Raw genomic sequence first — 24618 nt, forward strand, 5'->3', positions numbered from 1 at the left:
GTCAGATGAGACAGCTGCCACCCACAACAAGGTGGTACAGTTAGAAGCTGGGCCTTCTAGGACCAGAGTTGGTCAATTTCATCCTACAAAGCCATCTTCAGCCTCCCCCATTGAAAGTCAACAGGGTTAGGATTTTTCAGGTACTGGGAAAGGAATCCCTGCTGATCGCAGCAGTCCGATAGCCATTTAACGCTCCAAAGAGCATTAATTGGCTGGAGACAGGACTTGCGCCCCTCGCTTGGGCCCAGGTCCCACCTCAGAGAGCTGCTGGCTAATCTGATTGGCCAAATCTCTGTAGTTCCAGCAGCAGAGCTACTTGAGGTTTCCCTCCAAGGCCACCTTCAGTCTCTTCAGTTGAAAGTCAGCAACTTTGCACCATCCATGTTTTAGCCACTGGTGAGAGCACAAGAAAACACAAGAGTGATCAGTTTAATTTTGAATGTATTAATTAAAAGGTGAATTGATAAAATTGGATTTGAATGTGCATAAGCTGATGGTTTTTATTTTTGTAGTGTCAGAAAGAGAACAGCGTGATGGTTAGTGATAGAGAAAAGCTAAGGAGTGTAGGACACAAGGTGAATGGAGAGGTGTGCTTGTGGTAACTGACATTGCTCATGAAAATTATGATCATATAGAGCCCAAGCAGAAAGGGGCTGTCTACATTGAAGCCTCCATTCACCTTCCTGCTGCTGCATTTCCTATTGCACCTTTCTCCTCCTACTCCTCCTTCAATTCCTTCTCCTCTTCTGCTTCCTCTTCCTCATGCTCCTGCTCTTCAGCTTCTCATCTGATAGGTTGTACCAAGTTCCCTCACATTGACCTGTTCATGCAGCATATTGCCACAAGTTTTGGTACATGCTCAGATGAATACTATAGGGTCCACCAAAGAGAGTCCTGGAAATGGAAATATTTTTTGAGGATGCTGATGGTGTACTATATAATGTTCCTTGTGGTAGCATGGCTCTCATTGCAGGCTTGCTGTGCACTTGTTCTTGAGTTCCTGACCATAGTCATGAGCCATGTCATGAGGTGATAACACTTGGCATGCAATAGCCAACCTTTGCCATGTTGGTCAAATACAGGTGGCACACAGGACTGCTATCAAAAGAAGGATTTGTAATTGCTGCAGGGCATTCACCTGTATGGTGCACTACCAGTAGCCACAAACTGGCTGTACATTGAAGCAGTAGAATCCCTTTCGGACCATAAAAGTGGCCAAGTTCACAAGAAGCAGACTCAAGACAATGTGATTGCAATTAATGGTACCCTGCATCATGGAATAACCTGGAATCTGTGCAAAACATGCTGCCTGCTTGACTCTGCTAAGAGAGAATGAAATTAAACTATTCCTCGGTGCACAGAAAGCCTCAGTGAACTCTCTCAAACAGCAGTGCAATGCCAAAGTGAGATGATGCCTATATCTCCAGCAGCAGTGTGAAAGGAATGAGACACGTTCAATTCCCAGTGGAAGGTATACTAGGTCACACATCTCTGGAAGCAGCTTCTTTCAGCGCAAGGTTTTAAATGACAAAAAACTTCAACCAAATGTACTAAACCTCCAAAAATACGTACAATTGCATCAGCAGCCTAAAGAAATAATCCAGTAATTAACCAGTAAATACCTCATGACCTCTTTTAAATAGTGCTGGTGGAGTTCCATCATTGCTTTTAATGTCCAACCAAGGGCATTGGTTCAAGTGTGGAGTTAAAAAAGGAAAGCCATGAGTTCAAATTAGCTTTGCATGCCAATATGCCACATCATCTCAAACATTAGGGCTTCACACGCAGAAACCCCTTTGCCAAGATGGTGTTCTGTGCGCTTCCTTTCAGAAGTGTGTATGCATATCTCAGATCTCATTTTTGAGGCTCATATAGCAGCACAGTACCTAAAAATATAGGCACTACCTGGTCCAATTTGGACCCCATTATATTAAGTCAAATTAGTTCAGTACAAACTTTTGGAAAAAGTTGCTTTTCTCAAGGTATGAATGCCTTCTAATTAGAGCTATTCTCTAGTAACGTTTTCTACTACAAAAGAAACAGTGCAGAAATATGTTGTCTGCAAACTTTTTTTCTGAAACAAATAAACAATGGGCAGAATTTTCAGGTGGGCAGGCAGGTGCAATCGGCGGGCCTGGGATCAGCTGGGAAAGTGCCACCACCCACATTCGGCCCACGACAGCAATTTCACACTGGCGGGCCAATTAAGGCCCTCCCAACATGAAACGCGGCTCCCCAGTGGCCGAGAAGGGGAGGGTGCCTGTCAGCTGCTGGGTCCAATGGCAGCCAGTTTACAAACAGCACAGGCAGCCACTTGAAGGCTGCCACGGAAGAACGTCTCCTCTGCGTTTTCAATATTCAAGTTATAGAGTCGAGTGCGGCTGGACACGGTAGGCAGGAGGGCAAGTTGGGTAGGCACTCGGGCCACCACTTTTCAGATGAGTGCCTCACTGTCCTCCTGGAGGAGGTGGTTGCCAGGAGGGACACCCTTGTTCCCAGAGATGGGAGGAGGAGGCAATTGCACCTCACAAAGGGGGCATGGGAGGAGGTGGCAGCGCTGGTTAGCAGCCATGACGTGGTGCAGCGCACATGGGTGCAGTGCCAGAAGAGGTTCAATGACCTCCTGTGCTCAGGAAGGGTGAGTACTGTGTTGGCAAGGGTCAGTGTGCAGAAGTGTTAAGGGCTGGCTGTCCTCCCCGCGGAGCTCAGGGGTGCTAGAGTCTGAGTGCCAACTGTCAATGATGCCAGAGCTGGCCAAGGGCGTGAGCCTTGGCTGCTCGGACTGAGTGCCTTGCAGCTTATGGGCCACGACTCGCAGGTGCCCTGCAAGGTGTTCCTCAGGTGGGGTTGGCCAGGCTGCAATGGTGCTGCAGGTAGAGAGTGGACTAATCAATGCTCCGCTGTCCTTTCAGGAGAAGACAAGCCATAACCGATCAGAGAGGTCTCGGATAGGCAGAGACTTGTCTAACCTGCTGCTGCTGACCTAGGGAACCAGCATGCCCCCTCATGCAACCCCGCGTGGAGAGGCAGAGGTGCCAGACAAAGTTAAGAGTGCGGTGCACAGAAGTGAGAGTTTTAGATTATGCAACCGTTCCAGTGTAGCCTCTTTATTAATGGGAGCCTCAAACCTGGGGTCTCCACAGATCAGTGAAAGACAATGGCACCATGAGGCAGATCTCCATTGTCTCATCAGGACACCTGGCATGTACAGTGACAGAGTGATTACTTTAATTAATGACACATTCTTGTTCTTCTTTAGAATCGCAAGCACGCACTCGCTCTCTGGACCCCGAAGGGGCACCCCTCACGCCAGAGGACCTCTGGGCTTCATTTGCAGCTGTGTCACACCTGCTCTCTGAACCAGGCACTAGTGCGGATACCAGCACCTCGGTGGGCATTAGACCGGGGCAGCAAGAATGTCGGTGCACATTGGTGAGGGCAGTTCGCACTTGCTTGTGGAGCAGGCGGAGACAGAGAATGCCCAGGGCACCAGCAGTTGGAGGACTGCTGGGGACCTGGACGATGTTCAGTTGAAGGCAGATGATGAGCCTCTGGAGTCGTCCAATCGACAGCAGATGCTGGATGTACTGCAGAATATGCTGGAGGATCTGGCGGGGATGCATGAGGGTCTGTGTGCCATGGTCTCCGTGATGGAGGAGTCCATGCGAAGCATGAACACTGTGTTGATCCTCATGGCCAAGTGCACTGCCTCCTCCATTGAAAGAGTGGTTGCATTTGGACTTGCAAGCCCTCACACAGGCAATGACCTCAGCAGTCAGTGCCAGTGTGGGAGGTGAATGAGGCACCCAGTATCCCAGCTAGCTGCCCGTCCATCAATGGTGAGCAGGGAGGTCCAGAGGGACCTCACTTTGGTGCACAAGCTGCCTGTATTCTCTGTAGACTGCTCTCAGGGCTCGCCAGTGACCATGGCATCTGATAAGGCAATAATGACTGGGGGGATGCCAGCCATGGCACTGGCCATTCCCTCCCACCAGGTGGGACCAGCACCGGCTCCACTGGGCAGAGGATGATTGCCAAGGTCATCAAGGCCAACAAGACAGCAGAGTCAGCAAGCTGTCTCCAATGCCGCTGCCAGCGAGACAGTGGGGGGGGGACACACCATGATGTAGCACTCAGAAACGTAAGTTTAAGGGGCCATGAGCACAAGAGAGACAGTTCACGGGTGATTTTCTGTTTATTTATGTTTGGTTTATATGTCTGCTGCTATGGACATGAATACCAGTAATGGTAATGTCATTATGCATTCAATGTGAAAATAACGTTAAATTTGCTTTGGTTCTGATGTCCTGAACATGCTTCACCTTTTCTCTTTCTAGTGCAGAATATGCCAGTATGTAATGCTGGACGTGAGTGGTTGGATACTTTATTGCACAAGCATTGAGTGGACTTTGGGTGCAAACGAAAGGGTCATTCCAGACATCCGGGATGGAGGCGGCAGCCCTGGCATGAGGTGGAAGCAGACCTTTGGCAGCCTAGTTGAAGGAGCATGGGATCAAAGTGTTCCTGGTGCCCCTGCCTCCCTGGAGGTTGCTGAGGTCTGTCTCCACGCCCTCAGCGTTCTCCTCATCGTGATCCTCTTCTGCCTCATTACTGGATTCATCCTCTGTGGCCTGTGCAGCTGCGTCAAGATCCTCTTCCGCCAGTGGGTCTCCCCTTGCCAGAGCCAGATTGTGGAGAGTGCGGCATGCAACCACTATCAGTGACATCCGCTCTGGGGGGTATTATAGTGCTGCCCCTGAACGGTCCAGGCATCTGAAGCACATCTTGAGAAGATCTATGGTCCTCTTTATCATTGCCCTTGTGGAGGCATGACTCCTATTATAAGGCTGCTCTGCCTCTGTTCTTGAATGACAGAAGGGCGTCATAAGCCACCTTTTCATTGGACAGCCCTTGTCACCCAGCAGCCATCCATCGAGTTTAGCTGGAGCACTGAAGAGCCTCAGCACCTGGGAGTGTCATGGAAGCTGCCAGGGTACCATGCACAGACTTGCAGAATCAGCATCCTGTGGTCACACATTATCTGCACGTTCATGGAATGGAATCCCTTCCTGTTGACGAAGGCACCCAGCTGACCCGCTAGCACCTTGATAGCCACATGTGAGCAGTCTATTACACCCTGGACGCGGGAGAACTCAGCAATCGCTGCAAAACCTCTGGCTCGCTCAGCCTGGCTGGCCTCGTCCATACGGAAATGAATAAATGTCATTACCTGCCTGAACAGAGCTCCTGTCACCAGCTTCATGCAACTGTGGACAGTTGATTGGGACACTCCACACAGATCCCCCACTGACCTCTGGAACAAACCGGAGGCATAGAATTGGAGGGTCACTGTGACCTTCAGAGCCACTGGTGAGCTAATAACCCACAATGTTGGAGCTGATCTCAGGCCCAATCATCTGACAAATGGAGGTCACGGTCTCCCTGGAGAGGCATTGCATTCTTCAGACATATTGAGGTAGCTGCACCATCACCTGTAAACCCTGGCAGCAGGATAGTGGTGTCTTCTGAGGCCCCTTCTATCTCGGACCTCCTGCTGTGCCTGTGCCTCTCCTCCCACCACAGGTCCCTCCCCTGGAAACTGCAAAGGGACACCTGGCCTCCTCTCCCTTCTGCCCCTCTTTTCCTCCTCAGAGGAGGTGCCGCCAGCGGAGACCACAATCCCCCTTACCAGGGTAAGGGAAGGCTGTCAGCTACCTGGAAGACTCCATTCGGTCTGAATCCTCCGGGGGGCTTGGAGACACCCAAGTACCAATAAGCAACCAGCAGCAAGCTATCTCCGAAAATCCTCACTACTCACACTGGCAAAGCTGCTGACCCTTTTTATCCCACCCTGGGATAAGGTTTAATAAATTGTCCACTGCCCACCTGCCCGTTTTGCCCACGCGACGAACGTGAGGTCGCACGGACAATGTAAAATCCAGCTTAATTGCCTTTTTAATGGCCTTAACTGGCCTTGTAATTGATGGCAGGCATGGATCCAACTCCCGCGAGCGTCCGCCGACCAAAATATCGACGCTCACTGACGGCATCACGTGCTATTTTACGCTCGAGCATGTTGGGCACGTGGACATCCACCAATCAAAAATTTTTTTTTATTCATGACAGGAGAAAGTAATTCCCAGGAGAGCAGTATTGACAGAGATCTGTGAATAAGTTATCTGGCTTGTTCTCCAGGCAGAATGTAAAATGTAGCATAGTGGCAAAATAAGTGTAGAAAATATCAGACAAAATGAACAAATATGCATAGTGAGTAGGTGGGGCTATCCATTTCTGTTATCTACTTTTCCGGTGTTACTTTCTCCCACAGAATGTTCTCTGGAGCACAATTTCATAGGTGAAAGGATAGGCTGGAGTCCTGCTCTGACCATATTGTATCTGCATAAACAAGTATACCCTAGGTTGAATCTTCTAATGTTTCCTCTCTCCCCATCATTCTAGTTTGGTCTCTGGTCACAGGGCGACACAACTCCAATTTGAAAATTCATTGGGTTAAGCATCATGGGTACCAATCCCATGCTGTTATGCAACAGCTCCAACACAGGGTTGAATTTTCTCAAGGGCTTTGGGAACCCAAGATTGGGACCATATTTGGAAACTTACAAAATTCTTACAGGCATGACAGGGTAGGTGTCGATAGGGTGTCTCCCCTAGCTGGTGAGTCTAGAACCAGGGGATACAGTCTCAGAGCAAGGGGTATGCCATCAAAATCTAAGAAGAAGAAGAATTTCTTCACTCAGAAGATGGTGAATCTTTGGAATTCTCTACCCTAGAGGGCTGTGGGAGCTCAACCACTGAGCATGTTCAAGACAGAAATCAGATTTCTGGACACTAATGACATCAAGGCATATGGGGGTAATGGTGGAAAATGGTGGAGGTGATCAGCCATCATCTGTTTGAATGGAAGAGAAGGCTTGATAGGCTAAATAGCCTACTCCTGCTCCGATGTTTCAAGCCCGCATATTTTGGCAGCAAGCCAACTGCCACAACTTAACATAAGGCAGCCTCCTAATTGCCCATCTCTGCATCCGCCGTCCAATTAAGGATAGCGGAAAAACAGGGTTGGAGAGACTTAATGAGAGAGCTGATCTACAGGGCTGCTGGCCAGCAGCCCAATTGGGAGAAGTGAATGCTGTTGAGGCAGATGAGCATGATGGCACCTCAAATGAAGGCACTCTATTGTGAAACAATGCTTTATACCAAAATAATGGTTTTTGAATTTACTGTCTTAAAACCCCTGATTTTTTTCTTAAAGCCTCAAGCCACATTATAGTAACTTGGGAATCACTGCCAAAGATAGCTGCACATTTGCATCACTGTATCTTCTACATTCAAAACAACTGAAATGGAGACATCCTGTCTGCAAAGCTGCACCAGGAACAATGACCTTGAAACAAATGAATAAGGGCCATCTCCTATCCCAATAGCAAAATGTCCAGACAATCACCTGGGTACTCAACTGGGTGGAGACAAACCACTGGATATAATCACTTGGATAATCTAATCAAGGTAACTAGAATACACTAGCCATGATCATACTTGAGTCTGCGCAGTTGGAGAGAGAAGGTCATTAGACGAGCCAGCCCTTTGTGTGTTTAAACACCTGTTTTCTCTGCTGAACTGGACAAGCAACTAAAATGCTGAAGAACAAGATTCCTAGTGGGTTGCTTCTCTTTCTCTCTCTCTTTCTCTCTCTCGCCATTCAACTTGCAATTTGAACCCTGTCTGCTGATTTTGGCTATCCAGGTGCCACAGATAGAGATTTTAAAAAGAACTCAACCCAGCACTGTTGTCTCCAGAAGAACAGATAAATCATCTGTCTGCTGCTCCCGATGTCTCAGGTAGATAAAGAGTTTTCTAAAAAAAACATAAAGATTTTAAAAATGTTATAAAACATGTCCCCTACCGATTCCCGCGTGTGCCCGCCAACTGAAATATCGTACGATTACACATTGGCGTGGGGATACTCGCCTGACGTTAATGCATTGTCATTTTACGCTCGAGCAGGTTGGGTCTACCCCCGCCTACTAAGGTAAAAGTTCTGCCCCTGGTCTCTTAATTACTTAATCTATCCTCCTCACACTGTAATATACTTAAATACGTGTGAACTTTGAATATGGGGGCGGGGAGGTGCGTGTGTGTGTGTGTGAGAGAGAGAGAGAGAGAGAGAGAGAAATTCAGAGTGTTTTTATTATTTTACTGGGTTAAGTACAATAACTATTCTCTTCTCTTTATAAAAAAAGCTCAAGAAACCTTGTATGAACATAGGGCAGAAACTCCTGGCTGATGTGCGGGTGGCGGAGCCCGCACACCAGCACTTAAAATGTCGCGCGCTGACGTCGCATGAGCGTCCCGACATCAGCACATGGCATCGCGATATTTCGGTCGGCAGGCACGCTTTGCCTCAGGGAGATGTGCGCGAAAGAATGCACTCTGACAGACTGGGAATCCCCCCCCCACACACACACACACACACAGGAAGCGCACAGCGCTTCCCGTCGAGCAGTCCGCTGGGCGGACCTTAATTGGCCCGCCCACTTAAAATGGTGGCGGGGCCCATATCAGCGGCGGCGATCGGCTGTCCACGCGCCACCGAGCCAGTGGGGCCTGCCTGCCCATCAAGGGCAAAATTCTGCCCATATTGTTTAAGGTCACAGAAGATAGGGAAGGATTTTGCCCTTGGCGGGGGTGCTCGGTGGGGGCGGACAGGAAGCTGACCGCCCCCTGCGATTGGCTCCGCACTGCAATTTCACGTGGGCAGGCCAATTAAGACCCGCCCTTCATGGATCGCAAGCGGCAGCGCTGACCGCTGCCTGTGCAGGCAGGGGGAGGAGGGAGAGCAGGTCTGGCGTGCAGCTCGCACATGCACGCAAAAAATCGTTTCAATTTCCCAGAGACATGGACTTTGTTGCATGAGATGGGACAAGTTTTAAATTCCAAAATAAGGTTCTTATTTAATGTGTATTAGCTTTGGGAAACCTCATCCAGCTCATGGATGAAGTTTCCTCAAAAAGGTAATAGCTGCTTGGCCTTTTCGCCTGTGCGTCAACCATTAGGTTGGATGGGCAGCATAAATTTCAAGTTAATGAGGTTGTTAATGGCCTTAATAGGCCTTTTAATAATCAGCAGGCACACAGCCGACCCTGACGTGCGCCCGCCAAACAAGATATCGCGCAAGTGTGCAATGACATCAGGACGCACGTCCGACATCATCGCACATCATTTTGCATTCAGGTGCACGCCTGCATACTGAGCATAAAATTCTGCCCATAAACAATTAAACATTCTCAGAATTAGCAAATATATCCATTAAAGAAAAACCTGATGCAGTCAAACGAGGAGAGGGAAAAGAAGGGAGTAATTCAGCTTCTCCTCACCTGATCATAACACTGCAGAAGATTCCATGACAGAGAAGGGTCCCTCTACAAGAATGATGTTGGCCATGGCTATGGCCATTTCAGCCTTGTGGGTCCATCATAGGGGCACAGAGAGATCTGATGGCCCTTCAACCTCCTGCAGGGAAGCCACTTCTAATTCATTGCCAGATTTCAGACATTAGATCCATGCAATGCTAAAAGGCTTATAGATGCTTCGCTGCTCATTAATTTACATAATGACACCCATTATGCTGTATTTAATGGATCCTGGGCTTCAACAGCAACACTATTACTGTATAATGGCTGTGCTGCAGGGCCTTCTATTTGATACAGATTGGATTCAGATGCTTTTTTTGAGGATTAAATTAGTAAGTGCCTTTCCAAACATGGAACTAAGCGGCAATGACAAGAAAGATCCCAGTTGATTTGATTACCTGTGCCTAGATAGCTGATCTTAGCTGGCGCGCTACAATTGCCTTCAATATCCATATTATCGGGAGATGAAAAATACCAGTCAAGATTTCCATTTCCGATTGCCATCCAGTGACTCCCTCTGAAAAATGTTAATCTGTCACCTTATCTCACCATTTTGGCTCACAAATGAACAATGGTCATTTGGGAATTGCATTGGACAGCAGTCACACTTTTGAAATTGAGTTAACATCGTCAGGAGAGATGAGGTGAAAATTGGTGGAGCAAAATAAATTTTTTTTATTATACATTTGGGAACTTAAACTGCTTTTTGTAAATAAATTGTGACAATAAATGTGCAGATCCTTTATTTATAGACAAGGCTGGGAGATTAAACTCCAGATTTGTAGCAGTACTAGTCAATTCCTTAGTGCTCTGACCATGCAAACTCAATCTGAGTCTCAGGATAATTTCTACTACACTAACCAGTGCCATTTGCATCCTCCGTATTTAACCTTAGCCTCATAGAACGTGCTTCCTGAATTAGGAGCAATTTCCTTTTGTGGATTCTTGTCAATCAGAACGTTAACAGCTTCCACTGCTCATTTAAATGGTGACCAATTTAATTTTGCAATAACTATAATACATACTCATCACTTTTCAGTGCTATTATTCATCCAATACTTTTGAAAGAAAGGCTGTCCCTAGGGAAAGCTCTGACTTCAATACCCGAGGCAGATTCTGAAAGATCCTTCTCACCTATGTGCTGAATTAGTTTTGAACATTTCAACAGGATAGGAAGAAAGGAAAAGGAGGTGGGATAGCTCTGTTTATTTTAAATCAGTACATTGGTGGGAAATTATCTTGGTTCGCATCAGTTTGGGTGGTGATAAGAAATAGCAAGGGAAAGAAGTGACTGGCGGGAGTAATTTATAGGTCCCCTAATGGTGGCTGTAGTGTAGGTATACATCAAGAAATAATGGGGCCTTGTAAGAAAAGTATTGAGATAATCATGGATGATTTTAATCGCCATATAAATTGGACAAATCAAATTGGCATAGGGAGCCTTGGGAAAATTGGGAAAATGCTGGAATCCATTATTGAGGAAATAGTAGCAGGACATTTAGAAAATCATAATACAATCAAGCAGAGTCAACATGGTTTTATGAACAGGAAATTGTGTTTGACTAATTTATTAGAGTTCTTCAAGGATGACACAAACAGGGAGGATAAAATGGTAACCAGTAGATGTAGTGTATTTGGATCTTCAAAAGGCATTCAATAAGATATCACATAAAAGGTTACAGTACAAGATAAGAGCGCATGGTGTTGCTGGTAATATATGAACAGAGATATAGGATTGGCTAACTAACAAGAAACAGAGTCTGTGGCCAGGATTACCCGGTCGGCGAGCAGCGGGGCAGGGCCAGGGCCCTCTCGCTGACGCATAAAATGATGCAGGATGACATCAGGCGGAACTCCTGATGTCACCCCGCCTAATTTCAATTCTCAGGTCAGCTCCTCCCTCCTATTGAGGCCATTGACAAAGTAATTAACGTAATTAGTGGACCTGCCCGTCCAACCTTAAGGGAGCCCTGGCGGGCAATGGAAAAAGCATGAAACCTCATCCACGGGCAGGATGAGGCTTCATGTAGGTTTTTAAAAATTTCATAAAAGTGTAACTAAAAGTGCTGGACATGTCTCAACTCATGTGACAGTGTCACATGAGGGCACATGTTAGGGAATAATTTTTTCTCTGTTTTTAACATTGTTTAATGTAAAACCGATCTCCCTGAGGCAGCATGCGTGAAAGAGTGCACTCTCAGCTCAAGGAATCCCCCCACCCCCACCGCCTGCACAGGGAGCGCATTACACTTTATTGCGGATGTCACGCTGGGTGGGCCTTAATTGGCCCGCCCCCCGTAAAATGGCAGCATGCCCCCACATGCATGCTCCTGAATTTCCCCCCCCAATGGGGGGAAAATTCTGTCCAGTATAAATTGATCATTTTCATGTTGGCAAAACGGAGTGGGTGGAATGCCACTGGGATCCATGCTAAGGCCTCAATTAATTATGATCTATATCCATGACTTGTATGGGGGGTGGGGGGCAACAGTATTGTAGCCAAATTTACTGTGATACAAAGATAGGTGGGAAATCAAGGTGTGAGAAGGATACAAAGAGTCTGCAAAGGGTTAAAGCTATAGGTTAAGTGGGTGGGCAAAACTTTGGCAGATGGAGCAAAACGTGGGAAAATGTGAGAAAATCATTTGGTATGAAAAATAGAAAAGCAGAATATTACTTAAATGAAGAGAGATTACATAATGCTATACAGCAGCATCTGGGTATCTTTGTACATGAAACACAAAGGGTTAGGTTGAAGGTACACCAGCTAATTAGGGAAGCAAAGGGAATGTTAACCATTATTATTCCAATGAAGGTGAAGTATAACAGTAGGGGAGACTTGCTGTAACATGTTCAGGGCATTAGTGAAACCACCCTTGTAGTACTGCATTCAGCTTTGGTCTCCATATTTATTTGCATTGGAGGCAGTACAGTGAAAGTTCACTAGGCTGATTCCTGGGTTGAAAGGGTTGTCTTTTGAGGAAAGGTTAGAGTTTTGAAGAATGAGAGGTGATCTTATTGAAACATATAAGACCCTGAGGTGAAAATTCCCCTTATGGGGAAACTAGAACTAGAGGGCACAGTTACAGAATAAGGGGTCGCCCATTTAAGACAGAGATGAAGAGGAATCTTTTCTCTCAGAGGTCTTCGCCTTTGGAATTCTCTACTCCAGGCAGCAAAGGAGGCTTGGTCATTGAATATATTCAAGGCTGCGTTAGTCAGTTTTTGATCTACAAAGGCATCGAGGGTTATGGGGTCAGGACAAAAAGTGGAATTGAGGCCACGATCAGATCAGCCATGACTTTATTGAATGGCAGAGGGGCTGAGTGGCCTACACCTGCTCCTATCTCTTATAATCTTTTGTTAATTAAAAAAATCCTAATATTAGCATACATGATCTCCCATGTTCTTTAAGCTAACTCCTCTCCCCTCCCAATGTTTCCCTGCATTATCAGACTTTTCTTGTAAACTGCACACTTTTACTTGAATTCCATTGAATTTTGCAGGTGCTCCACATCCTTCAAGGCCACTAGTCAAGTTGCTGCCCATAGATGTGTTAAGCAAGTGAAATTAATGCAGGAACCACACATTCAGCTTCTTCTCTACTGAATAGCAATACTGGCATAACATGACTGCCCAAAGTTACTGCTGGATTCTCCAAAATCTAGAAACTCATTAATGGCGCCAAAGTTGCTATGCTGACCATAATACACAAATGGCCTATGTGATCAACAAGGGCTTCCACTTTTCCCATATTCAGGTTATCAGTTATCAGGAACATCACATCATGCAGATAGTACCCACTTTCCAGGTGGCCATAACAAATATTTCATTTTAAAGCAATTTTTAGTGGCAAGCTTACTTGGAAGTGTCACGCTCAGTGAAATGTTGCCTAATTCAAAAACAGCAACAGCAATGAGATAATTGCTAGATGATGTGTTTTAGTAGTGTTGGCTTTGGGATAGATATTGGGATAAATGTGAAAATGTCACACGAGGTGGGACATGTTAATAAAGTACACAAAAACTTTATTAAACTTTTTTAAATCCAAACTCAAACCTCATCCTGCCAGTGGATGAGGTTTGTTAAAAAATCACTTACCCGCCTGCCCGTTGGGCCCGTGCGCCGAGCTGAAGGTTACACGGGCTCCTCAAAATCGTTGTCAATTGCTGACTTAATGGCCTTAACAAAGCCTTTAATTAATGGCGGGTGCTGACCTAAACATCGTGATGTCGCGCACTGATGTCGGGACGCTCGTGCAACGTCAGCACGCAACATTTTAAGCGCTGACATGAGGGCTCCGCCACCCACACGTCAGCCAGCAAATTCAGCACGTAGAGTTAGCTGCACATGGATAGGCTCCAAGAGCTGCACAAAACCCTGTGCCAAGTTGGAGCTGAACTCTACCGTGGTGAACTGTGACGTGGATGGTGATAAACTTCAAGTGGACATTGACAGGATGGTGGAGTGGATGGACAAGAGGTAGATGAAATTTAATGTAGAGAAGTGTGAAGTGATACATTTTGGCAGGAATGAAAAACAAGGAGAGGCAATATAAAACAAAGGGCAAAATTCTAAAGGGTTGCAGGAACAGAAAACTGGGTATATGCACACAAATCATTGAAGGTGGCAGGGCAGTTTGAGAAAGCTGTTAATAAAGTATCTGGGATCCTGAGTTTTATAAATAGAGGCATAGGATACAAAAGCATTGAAATTATGTTGAATGTATATAAAATACTTGTTTGGCCTCGACTGGAGTATTGTGGCCAATTCTGGCCATCACATTTTAGAAAAGATGTGAAGGCTTTAGAGAGGTGCAAAAAAGATTTACAGGAATGGTTCCAGTTCTAACGGAATATAGTTAAATAGGCAGATTGGAGAAGCTAGGGTTGTTCTCCTTAGAAAAGCAAAGGTTGAGGGGAGATTTAATAGAAGTGTTCAAAATCATAAGAGGTCTAGACGGGGTGGATAGAGAGAAACTGTTCACACTGGTGGAAGATTCAAGAACCAGAGAACACTGAATTAAGATGACTGGCAAAAGAACAAATGATGATATGATGGAAACACAATTTATGTAGTGAATGGTTAGAATCTGGAATGCACTGCCTGCAAGTGTGGTGAAGGCAGATACAATTGTGGCTTTCAAAAGGGAAGTTGGTAAGCACCTGAAGAGAAAACATTTGTAGGATTACAGAAAGGCACTCGCTGAGTTGCTCTTGCAGAGAACCAGCACAGATATGACCAGGCAAAAGGCCTCTTTCTTTACTGTAACCATTCTATGATCCTGTGGTTCTATGCTCCTTGATGTTGACAACAGGTCTTCTGGCAGGCCTGCCAATGCATCACGCCTGTGTGCATGCCAATCAACTCGTCTGTAAGCCATCTCATTAAATTCCTCATCTACGTATGCTCATGTGTGATCTAAGCCTCCAGTGAGCTGACACACTTGCCATTCTTTTCCCCTAGCCTGGCTGCAGCTCACTCATGCCCAATGACTCACCATGTTCAGATCGCAGATCTATATTATCCTCTAAGTGTCAGCATCTGAGCTGGTGGCTGCAAGTGTCAGGTCAATTGATAGCCACCTTCAATGATTTGTATGCATATACCCACAGTTTTCCATTCCTGTAGCCCTTTAGAATTTTGCCCTTTGTTTTATATTGCCTTTCTTTGTTCTTCATTCCTGCCAAAATCTATCACTTCACACTGCTCTACATTAAATTTCATCTACCGCACATCCATCCACTCCACCTTCCTGTCAATGTCCACTTGAAGTTTATCACCATCCACTTCACAGTTCACCACGGTGGAGTCTGGCTCCAACTCAGCACAGGGTTTTGTGTAGCTCTTGGAGCCTATCCATATGCAGCTAACTCAACAAGAACAGTTGCGAATCCAGCTGTGCTGCAATATCTGATGGTTGAAGTCTAAGATGGCAGAGCCCGCATCAAATCAGTTTTACATGCTAACTGACTTCACGATCTGCCTGTTCTGCATACTTCCATCGTATGCAGAGCATGTCCATGCTATTGACCTCCATAACATGACAAACGACATGGACCTTGGCTGAAGTGGTCCAGATCTGGGAAGTATTGGCAAAACTGATCCAATTCCTCTGTCTTCCTCTGGGTCTTCAGTCTCAGGCACCATTAGTTGGCCAGGCAGCAGTTCTTGGGTATCTGACAGCATAAATGCACAATGGGATGGTTGGATTGAGGGAAGTTGGCAGTGGGTGCAAAGCAAGAGGATCATGGTTGCACCATATGCAGATTGTACATCATAACAGATTGCAAGATGAGGGTGATGCAGGATTTCAGAAGATTCATAAAGCAGAAACCGACCATCAGCCTGAATGACTTCACTGACCCTGTTTGCCACAGCCTTAGGGATAACCACACCAATAATGCTCAGCACCATCTCTTCCAAGGGGGTGAGGACATGCAGACATGCTTACCCTATCCAATCTTTGTTGCTTTTATGAGCCACCTTGCCCTGCAAGAGAGGAGGAAGAGTGTTAGTCAGTGAATTACAATGTTTTTGGGTGATGTGCCTGCCATAGCTGATTGCTAAAGATTGTTATTGGGTGAGTGCATTGAGCAGCATGTGAGGTTAGCGCTTCAGTCATTGGGGTACGACATTTCATGATGCATTCTCTGACATTGACCACTCATATGAGGTCATTGAATTTCTTCCAGTATGGCAACCATTTTCTCAGGGCCACATTTCTGGCATTGACTTCTGTGGTATCTGCACCCATTTCCTTGCTATGTCTATCCGGAAGGCATCCTGGGCCATGTAAACAAATCTGCTCCCCTTTCACCTTCCTGCACAATGGCCTTCTGAGTTGCATCTGAGAATGTAAGAGACCTTTCTCTGGTCTGTAGGACCATGTTTCATGATTCTTCCTGCACCAGATGTGCTTCCCAGCTAGTTGAATGAGTTGTTGCAGCCAGGATGCACCTCTCCATTAAGAGGTGCAGGCTGGCTTCAAGAAGTGCAGGCTAGCTTTAACTCTGTTAGACTCTCAAAAACTTGGGCCACCTGTTGAGCTCACAGCCACTCAGCAGTATGTTTATCACTGGTTTGCCCGCCACTATCATGGAATTGAACAGGCAGCACAAAGTCTGCATGCTGCCTGTATTACATTCAATGAGCACCAGTAAATCATGCATTGCCCTCCCACCCATTTTAGCCCAGTATCTTTAAATAGGCCTGTATAATTTTCTAAACTTAACAGCCCAGGTTTTCCTCAGAAGTAGCAATGGTTGGATTGTCACTCCACTCGAACTTTTCCACACCTCAGTGTTGCTCCTCATTTCCCTGAGCCCAGCTTCCGCAGAAATGCAGAGCACAGCGTCCCTCAGAGAACTCCATTACAGCACGGTCCTTTTGGTTGGGGGTTGAAGATGGTTGGGGGGAGGGGGGAGAGTGGGGGAAGTGCTGCGGGGGGAATCAGGACATGCACCCTTTTTATGGCACTGGCTGCTGTATGATAAATTCAAATGTCCAGTGGGAGTGTTAGCAAATGGTGAATGGATGAATCGGTGAGTGGGTCAATAAGTAATTAGGTGGGGTGGTAGGTGGCTGAAGTAAGTGGGTAGGTTGCTGGGTGGGTGAGGTGGTAGGTGAATAGGATAACAGGTGTGTAGGGTGGCAGGTGGGTGAGGTAGTAGGTGGGTCTGGACGGGGTGGTCGGGTCAGGAGGCTTATTCCAGTTGGGGGCTAGTCAAGTCGGATCAGGGGTTGGTGGACTGGTGGGCAGTAGTCAGGTCTAGTCAAGCAGAGGTCAGAGGGGCATTCGAGTGGTCAGGGAGCGTAATCAGGTCAGGTTGAGTCAAGGGGTACTTATGGGGTTGAATGCATTGGGGGTCAGTTCTGGAGTTACCCAGGCATTAGACCAGTATTTTGCCATGTAACATTTCCTGGGTAACTATTCAAGTAAGTCTAATGGAACCGTCCGAAGTCTCCGACTCTAGCACAGAGTGGGAGACTTTCGCAGAGTGTCCTGGGGAGCAGGAGGATTGCCCATTGGAAGTTGAAATTTCCTGGGAAATTCCCACAGAGGTCAGCAGTTCAGCACTTCCGTAGCGTCTCAATGTGCATCTTGGATTGTCCACCAGTCTCCGACGGTCTAGAGACCAGAAGTTCTGGACCAACATAAAATAACCAATGGTCAGAAACTCTCTGGGCAGAATTGTCCCAGATTTGCGTTAAGTGGAATAGCCAGTGCGAAAAAACATTTTTACCTGCCGGCTGCAATACTGGGTTTTTGCACCGTATAGTCCCCTTCTCAGCGCATCCCACTTCATTAATAATGCATTCACGGGAAACACACTGGATCGCTCGGTTTTGCCTGCCATTCCGTGACCTCAGTGCTTCCTCGCTCCGGCCGCCATCCATAAAGCACACCAGAGCACAGCCTACTTCTTATCTACAGACCAGGACTGTTCCAAGTGACAAGTGGCCCCAAAAGCCAGGAAGATGGCAACTCCCAGATTTAGTGAGACCTCACTGAAAAAGTACCTTCTGGACATCATTGAGGCCTGCAGCGATGTCCTCTGCCTTCACTCTAGCCGCAGGAGGTCCACCAGAGGTCACCAATCTGGCCTGGGAGGTGGTGGCAGCAGCAATCAGTGCAAATGGAGCACATTGAAGGTCAGTCATCCAGTGCAGGAAGAGGATGAATGCTCTCATCCATTCTGCCAGGGCAAGTCAACTACCTCATCACCCTCAACTCACACACTCCCAAACCCATCAGGGATCTCAAACCTCAAGGGACAACACCACTAACTCTCATACTCACCCTCACATCTCCTTCAGGCTGGTATCCTCTGGAGCTCACGACTTTATCTCGTCCATGGCTCCGCTCACCACACAGACATTCCACGCATTCTTTTCATCTGCCGTAGCATGTGTCACACTCAAACTCTCTCCACCTGTTTGCTTGCAGGAACAGTTGACACACAACAGCAGGGAGAGGTCCCAGAGTGGGGGTAGAGTGGCCCACATTAGGCATTCATTCACTCTGAGGAGTGTGCCATCACACTAACTGTTGAGGACATGGCCCATTCTTGTGCCCATGGTGAGGTCAGCAATGAACACCCACTTGAGGATCCTGCACCACATCATCACTCTCTCAACGCAACTGTGAGTGCTCTCTCTGCTGTTTTTGACTCTGCTGCCATGCATTAATTATCTCTACTTTGGTTCACAGGGAGCTCTGCCCAGCGACTAACTCTGCCCTCAGCCAGCCAGTCCCTCAACACCATCCACATCCTCACCTCCAGCCAAGAGGACATCTCCTCCATTGAAAAGCTGGAGATAAGCAGCCTGGAAGACCCATCACAGCGTTTACCCACACCCTGCACCAGAGCAGAGATACACACCTCATGGACATAGATCGAGGGCAGGCTCAGGTTCACAATCTGGTGGTCACCACATGGACATGTGTCCGCAGCTGGAGGAGGCAGGTTCAGGTGAGCTCCCCAGTGCTTGGAAGTCAATTGGGGAAGAGGCATCTGTGAGGTTTGAGTCAGTTGACGAACCTCTGGATTCAGCCTTCCAACTCATCCTGGAGAGTCAGCAGAAGGCGGGAGAACATCACACAGAGCTGTTGGAAGCCCTCAGCGGTGTGGCACATGAGTCAGAGGAGTGCATCTGCCTGCTTTCTGATGAACTGATGCCCACATGTGCACATATGGAGGTCTCCATGGGAAGGATGGTGGATGCCATGGAGACCCTGGTCCAGCAGAATACAGAGATGTGCACAGACCTGCACTCCATCACAGAAGCCATGGACGAGTTCCTGCAGTGGCAATGTTGGGGGAAACTGGGCACCTCGACATCCCTCCACGTGCTCCTTCCCCTCAAAGAGTCAGACCAGGGCCCTCGGGCATCCGAAGGGGCGAGGAGCGGCAGATGAATACCCTGGGTCATCCACTCAGGAATCTCAGAGGCTATCATGTGCCTGTGAGTCCCCTTTGCCTGTGACTCCCCATCTACCTCATCCTCTGTCACTGCAGAAGGAGCAGCTGGCCCACAGGAGGACAGCCAAAGTAAGCCCTCAAGGCCTCGGCACCCCCCCAGAGGAACCAGGCCAAAGCTATCAGAGGCAACAGGGCCAATCATTGCACAGGCTGTCTCTATCCCTGCAACGGATGTCAGGTTAGCACCTAGAAGAAGTGGTAGGCCTAGAAAAGTGAAGAAATTTTGATCACAGTTGGTTGCATGGGTGAACACATTTTGTCACTTTATAATCTGGAAATATATTCACTTTCACTGAATAATGTGTAATGTTGTCTCTCAGCTTCATTGGCAAGCTTCACGAATGCTTGTCCTGCAGTTCTGGCACCCCCCTCCCCCACCAACAGCTGTATGCAGCCGGACCATAAGTGATCCTGGAGGGAAAAATGTGTGGCAGGGCATTTCGGAGACTCATGCGAGCACTCTTCCACACGCACGGAGCCTTCATCCATCATACTCATCTCACTGTCATTCCAGGATGTCCAGGTGAACATGTACATTCCCTATCTCTCGGAGAACCCAGCCCCTGTCCACATTGACCTCCCCAACCTCCTCCTCCCCACCCCCAGGATCCATGTCTGCCTCCATGTCTCACCACCCTCACCATCCCTTCTGCTGATACCGTCGAACCCTCACCCTCCCACCCTCCTCACCCTCTGCCCCCTCTCACACTCACCATTCCCTCCTACCATGCAGTCATTGACTCCACAGACCCCTCCCTTGCACATTCATGTGGACATCCCCCCCTTACTCCCTCTTTCGCCCTTACTCCCTCCTCCATCTTACACCCTCCCCCTCTAACCTCTCTCCACCCCCCAAACACCTTTCCCCCTCTGAACTTCCTCCTCTCACCCAACACTTTCCCTCTCGCTGAAATCCTTCCTCCCCCCGAACACCTTCCCACTCCCTCCCTTGCACCTTCCTCCCCCCTTAAGCCTGCCTCCCTACTTACAGCATTCTCCCCATTACACCTTCCTCCCATTTACTCCCTCCACCTCCCTGTCACCTTCGGCCTCCCTCCAACCTCACCCCATCAACACCTTCTTCCCCCAATTTCAACCTCACCACTGTCCTCACGCCCCCCCCCCCCCCCCCCCCCCCCCCACCCTGGTATACCTTCCTCTCCCACTCACACCTAGTGCTTCCTCTGCCTCTTCTGCCACCTTCGCCAATCATCCGTAGCAGCCCATGGCCAAGACTCTGATGTTCTGAAGCAGCCCTCAGACATCAACAGAGACCTCCCATTTTCTGAGAGCCATCTTGCGGTGGAGCCACGTGCATGAGATCTACCCAGCATGCAATCATCTTTTCCTCGGATGTCCGCAATCTGAGCAAGGCCCTAAAGGTAAGTCCGGACTTCTGCATGTTACGCTTGTCTAGACGTGTTCTGGGCTGGTGCATTTTCCTGCTGGCGTAATGGTAAATTGGGCGTGGAGGGACGATCCCGGTCGGGCCTTACTTTGCATCCCATTAGCAGGATGCAAATTGTGTTCACGCCGGTCTCCACTGGGATTTGTGTTCTGCCATGGCAGACACCATCGGATGACCCTGCTGTGATTTTATGCTGGCACGAAACCGACTTCTGCCCCTTACACTGAATTCTTCCCTCCTGGCAGCCATGACACCCGCCACTAACAGGACCAGACAATTCCACCCTCTGTAGCTCCCTTTTTATAAGTGCTCAGGTTTTAGCTATCGCATGCAACAAATTCTCTGTGTAAGCAATTTTCAAATTGTATGACCATTAATGTCCACAAAATTGCAAACCTTTTAGTGACAACCTATGCTCATTATGATGAGTTATATGAAAAAGATGTCAGTAATAAATGCAATGCTTGCAGTTATTTCATCAATTCTGTTTCTCTTAGCTTTTCAGGATATGCTAGCTAATGAATCAAACATAGCTGGAGCACAGCGAGACATTCGACAAGGCTTATGATGCATACATTATCTATGGTTAAAATAGATAGAATTCACCATTTGGGCTAATTGAACATATGAACAGCACTCATTTTGATTGACTGTGCTTTAGAGCTCACTAAGGAACTAAAAAATAAATACTTGCAGTTAAATAGCACTTTATCATTTCTCTGAGAAATGCCCAAAATGCTTCACCTTAAATATTTTATTTTTATTTACTCACATGATATGGGCACTGAAGGCAAGTCCAGCATTTGTGTCTCAGTCCTAATTACCCTTGAAAAGATGGTTCTTGAACCACTGCTGTCCATACGGTCAAAGTACTTTCACAGTGCTGTTCGGTATGGAGTTCTAGGAAATCCAGCGATGATGAAGAATTGGTGATATAGCTCCAAGTCCAGGTATGACTTGGAGGGAAAACTGTCGGTGGTGGTGTTCCCACGTGCAATGATGCCCTCTCCCTTCTATGCAGTAAGGTTTGGGACGTACTGTCAAAGAAACCTTAAGTTGCTACAATGCATCTAGTAGATAGTACACACAGCTGTCACAATGCAGTAGAGTGAGTGAATGTTCAGTATGGTGGATGGGATGCCCATTAAGCTTTTTGCTGAGCCAGCCCCTTGACTGGCATAGCACTCATCTAGGCAAGGGCATTCCATCAAATTCATGGCCTGTTCCTTGTAGATGGGGAAAGGTTTTAGGGAGTCAGGAGGTTGTGTCCCTCACTGCAGAATTCCTAGCCTCTGACCTGCTCTTGTAGCCACTGTATTTATGTTTCTGGTCAATGGTGACCTTCTGGAATTTGGTGGTGAAGAATTTGATGATGAAAATGTCAAGGGGAGATGGATAGACTTTTGTTTGTTGGAGATGGTCATTGCCTGACACCTATATGGTGTGAATGTTACTTGTCACTTATCAACCCAAGCCTGAATGTTGTTCAGGTTCTGCTCCAAGCGGGCATGGACTGCTTCATTATCCAAGGAGCCATGAATGGTACTGAACACTGTGCAATCATCTGCGAACATCCCTACTTCCAATCTTTTGATGGAGTGAAGGTGATTGATGAAACAGCTGAAGATGGTAGAACCTAGTGCACTAACCTGGTGAATACCTGCAACAATGCCCTGGGGCTGAGTTGAGTAGCCTCCAAAAATCACAACCCTTTGTGCTAGGTACGATTCCAGACATTGAGTATTTTCTCTCAGATTCCCATTGATTTCAATGTTACCAGGGCTTCCTGATGCTACATCAGATCAAACACTTTAAAGTGCAATGACTGTTATAATGCAGACATTTTACTCCCTGAAGATTCCACAGAGAGCATTAAGGTGAATGAGGGTCATTCTAACTTTTTGCCTTTTTCCAATTACTTCAATGAAAAGGAACATTAGGAAATTTACGTAATAGGCAGTTGATTCAATAACACCCCTGTCACATATTTGCTGAAAGCTAAAATTATCGCAAGTTAATCTGGCTTGCTGGTATTGGTTGAGGGTGAAATATCGGTTACAACATTGGGAAAACTCCATGCTCTCCTCCAGATTGCGCCATGGGATGTTTAATATCAACCTGAATCACCAAAACAGTTAGCCAGTACACCACTTTAACATGTTGTTCAGTACTGCACTAGACTTTTCTGTGTTTATATGCTCGACTTCTGCATTGGCAGATTAAGTGACACAGACAGTTGTGTTGCCTCATGCAGCAAATAAATAGACTCTTCCCAAATATTCCTGTTGTATGATGGGATAAACATTGCCAATACTTGTCTATGCAAGACAATATGTTTTCTGACATCCAACATATGAATCTCCAGCTTGTACTTTGAAATTCAAAAGAAATCTGTGGAGAGTTTTGCCACAAGTAATGTGTCATTCCACTATGTGGCAGCACAATTACATGTCCAGCCTCTGGATCTGATATTTTTTGCACTAGCCCTTGTTCCTAATAATATCATCAACTCCATAAATTGTGATGACTGCCTGTCTTGATTCAGTCGTGCACTCATCAATAATGACACTATTGCAAAAGGCAGAGAACAACTGCTTATACTATTGATGTGGAACTTAGCAAATGAGGAAGGACACAAAATATTACTAGCAGAATACTTGCAAGTTTGCTACATCTTTTGGCATGCTATTTAATTAATAATGGACTATATCAACTGGGTATCCACAATGGAAAATTACATGGAAATTATTCCATCATTTCTAAATGTCTTTCCAACTCTCATAAAAAAGTACTTTGATTGGAATGTCCATGTATTCTTCTCTGGCTGTACTACCAAATGGTTTGCTGGTATACAGATCCTTCAGTCTCTCTGAGACATCAGAAATAAACTGAATAAGCAAGCATTTTCTATCCCTTTGAATTCTAAAACTTGCCCAAGCATGGTCATTGCACAAGATCAACATTTGAAAAATATTGCAGAAATATAAAAGTGAAAAAGCAACATCTTAAAATAACGACAACGTGTTTTCCTTCTCTGCAAGATCTACCCAGCCCTTGATCCTTGTTTTGACCATCAACACCTTATTCACAAACTGGTTTGATATATAAGCAGTGAAACTATGAATGTAGTAAAAACCAACCACTACTGAAGTATAATTTTCAATTTACACACAGCATGAATTGCAACCTAGAAAACTGAGCCAAGTTGGCAGTTTCAAAAAAAGCTAATAACTCAAAAAAATCAGCCTTGAATAAAGACCTATGGAAAAGATGACTACATTAAATTTCACCCTATTACGCTCCGGGCAGGATTTTGCCCTTGGCAGGCGGGCTCGGCGGGAGCGGTCAGAAAGCTGACCGCCATCCGTGAGTGGCACTGCACTGCGATTTCACACTGGAAGGCCAATTAAGGCCCACCCAGCGTGAAATGCAAGCTGCAGCGCTGAGTGCTGCCTGTGTGGGTGGTGGGGGGGGTTAGCTGCGAGAGCAGGCCCAGCACAAATTTCGCGCATGCGTGTGAGTGAGCGCTGCATAATCTCCCTGAGGCACAGAGCTGCCTCAGGGAGATGAAGAGATATATTTAAAAAAATAAAGGAAATAAAAATATAATAAAACATGCCCCCTCATGTGGCTCTGTCACATGAGCAGCGACATGTTATTAATGAAAAATTAAAGTTTTTATTTTATTTTTATTTGCTTTTGGAGACCTCATCCCATCTGTGGATGAGGTTTCCAAAAAATGCAAAGGCTGCATGGTCTTTTTGCCGGCCTGTTAGGTTGATAAGCAGTGAAA

Source organism: Carcharodon carcharias, chromosome 2 (genome assembly GCF_017639515.1).
Source record: "Carcharodon carcharias isolate sCarCar2 chromosome 2, sCarCar2.pri, whole genome shotgun sequence".
Classification (NCBI taxonomy): domain Eukaryota; kingdom Metazoa; phylum Chordata; class Chondrichthyes; order Lamniformes; family Lamnidae; genus Carcharodon; species Carcharodon carcharias.